The sequence below is a fragment of the Bactrocera tryoni genome, chromosome 2 (assembly GCF_016617805.1).
Source record: "Bactrocera tryoni isolate S06 chromosome 2, CSIRO_BtryS06_freeze2, whole genome shotgun sequence".
Lineage (NCBI taxonomy): Eukaryota > Metazoa > Arthropoda > Insecta > Diptera > Tephritidae > Bactrocera > Bactrocera tryoni.
Genome location: NC_052500.1, coordinates 24,247,477 through 24,250,244, shown reverse-complemented (window position 1 = coordinate 24,250,244; position 2,768 = coordinate 24,247,477). Strand labels below are relative to the sequence as shown.

The 2,768-nt window shown below is 34.1% G+C and overlaps 1 non-coding gene across 1 annotated transcript; it reads left to right on the top strand.

Annotated features, from left to right (window-relative positions):
- The first annotated feature begins 1,112 nt into the window (after positions 1–1,112).
- On the top strand, positions 1,113–1,217 carry LOC120769867. Its single transcript, XR_005704903.1, has one exon. It is a non-coding gene; the product is annotated as a U6 spliceosomal RNA (small nuclear RNA).
- The last annotated feature ends 1,551 nt before the right edge of the window (positions 1,218–2,768 follow it).

Genomic DNA, 2,768 nt, shown 5'->3' with positions numbered 1-2,768 from the left:
GTTTCAAATTAAGCTCTGATTATAATCGAAAAACTCGCATCTTCATTTCATAATTTGATTATCAATTTTAATCAAAATATTTACGTATTTTTGATATTTTTGATTGAGAACTGTCCTCCATTCCATTCAACTGCTTAATTTGCTTGTATGTGTTTTTCATTTACAAACACACAAACTAAAGTTCTGTCTTGCTTCGTGTACAATTGCGTTTCTTGTGCAAATTTATAAAATTAAATTTGTGTTATTAAATGATTAATTCAATCACACAATTATGAAGTTTAGCTTTAAAGTCGAAAACTTTCCAAAGCACTGCACACTCGACACAATGGTATTGCTTACGAGCTCACACGCCAGCTCACACCAATACACTCGCATATACATACATATATTATATGTGTATTATAAGTAAGTTACACGCAGTATATATATATATATATACATATATGTGAACGAATGCATGCGTTTGTGTGTGTGTGTGCGTATACAATTTGCAAGCGCACGGATGCATTCATGTGGCAAGTGGCAAGTGGCAAAAGTTTGCATTTGGTTATTATGCGGCTGAGGGCGCAACAATGAAGCAATAAAAACTTTTTGTTACAACTCAAATTTCAAGCCGTAATTCGCAGAGACAATTGCGCCAAGAAATGTCTACGAAAGCGCACATTCACACGCACACACACGCACATAAGTGCAGAGCGTTTCGGTGACTTCGCAAGCATTTTTGCTTTGCTAAATCAAGAAAAGACGAATTTCTCGCAAATTCTCCGCTGAGTTGAACTAATCCTTTGGCGGAAGGAAACTGTTAGTTACCACAAAAAGTATTTTTTTACAGTTTTATGTGCTGTTGAATATTACAGCACGTTTTGTGCAGCGAAGTAGAAAGTGTTCTAGTACTTAATTGGCGAAATTAAGTCTGAAAAGCAGCAGAAAGACTTGGTTGGGAGCATTTTTGAATAAAGAACTATATCTGTCATCTTATAATCTTACATATATAGTAACTTTTGTACTTTTTTAGACACCAAATTAGTTGAAAAAAATGTACGCGGGATACGCAAGCAGAGACGCATATTCGGGGATATTCTTTGGCAAATTTACATAATAGTTTTGATCGTTTTTGCTTCGGCAGAATATGTACTAAAATTGGAACTATACAGAAAAAATTAGCATGCCCCTTGCGTAAGAATGACACTCCAAATCATAAAGCGTTACACATTTTTCCAAATCAAGTAATTTCCCAAACATTCCACAATCTTTCACAGTGTTTTGAAGTTGCCTTGACAGAATTTTCAATTACAATAGGAGAATTTGAATCTACAAAGCAGCAAAATGTCCAGAAAAACATCGGAATCAGACAAAATTTCTACTTTTCAGATTAATAACTTTCTACAATAACATTAAATTTTGTACAAATATGTATTCCCCATATATATAGCTCTTGAATGACGTCGAGTTTTTCAAAAAATTTTAATTACTAAGAATTTTACAATAACAAATAGGACAATTTTTTCATCCAAAATCGTCATTTTGGCTTGAAAATGATACCAAAAATTTAAAAATTTAAAAATTATAAAAAAAACTCGACGTCAATTGAAAGATAAACTAACAAACTAAAGAAAGCATTTTAATTTTTTGGTTTCAGATGATCCAGTGATGTTGTAGGGTGGTCACCGCACAAAAACTTTTTTTCGAGGTGCCTGCAGAGATCGACGATAAATCCGTTATTCCTCGCTATTTTTCGATAAAACTTTTTTTTAAGTATCCTTCAAATGTTGTACTTTCATATAATAATAAGTAAAATAAACCTACAGCAATAATTTTTTCTAAAAAAATTCACGAAAAAAGGTCTTTTTTCGACGAAACAAACCTTACCCGCTCTCTTAAGCAGGTATCTATGTCGAATTTCGTGAAGATACCACGTCAAATGTGAAAGTTTTCCATACCAGAACTTGATCCCGACAAATGAGCAGCTTCTTGAACAGAAAATCACGTCTGCAGAATTTCAAAACGATATCTTAAGAACTGAGGGACTAGTTCGCATATATATAGACAGACAGACGGACAGATAGACAGACAAACGGACATGGCTAAATCTACTCAGCTCAACATACTAAACATTTATATATATACTTTATAGGGTCTTCGATATAATATTGCATTATAAAGTTTCTTTCCTCAAAATACTGTCACAGACATATTTCAGCGCTAGTAAATATTGCAAAAGCACTGATGTTGTTAAAAATAGATTTTGGACACTGTGCTAAAACGTGCATCACTCTCATTGAAAGCGCTTATCACATAGCGGCAAGAAGATATATTCGCGCATTCAGCACCTCACCAACTAAAGTGGTACTAACTGAAGCAAGTCTTCCTAACATTCATCATAGAACAAAAGTTAACACTTTAAGCTTATACCAAAGTTTCTGCTGTGTTAAAACTCGATCTTCTTTAATCTATTGAAAACAAATCGTAGAATCAACAAACCATCTACGAACATAAAATGCTTGAATAAATATTATCAATCAACTTCATATGACTTCGGCGCCGCAACTCATAAAAGTGAACACTCATCCGCAGTGGCTGACTCTGAAGTCGTCTATAATAAGTACACTCTTCACATTAAAAAAACCTCCAATGCAGAGCAATATATCTAGCTGACGCAGTAGAAAAGTACAAACCGGAGAGGAAATTTATGTATAGTACACCGAAGGTTCCAAATCACACACCCACGGTATTGTGGGAAACCAACCAGCAGATGACCGCGCAAAAAA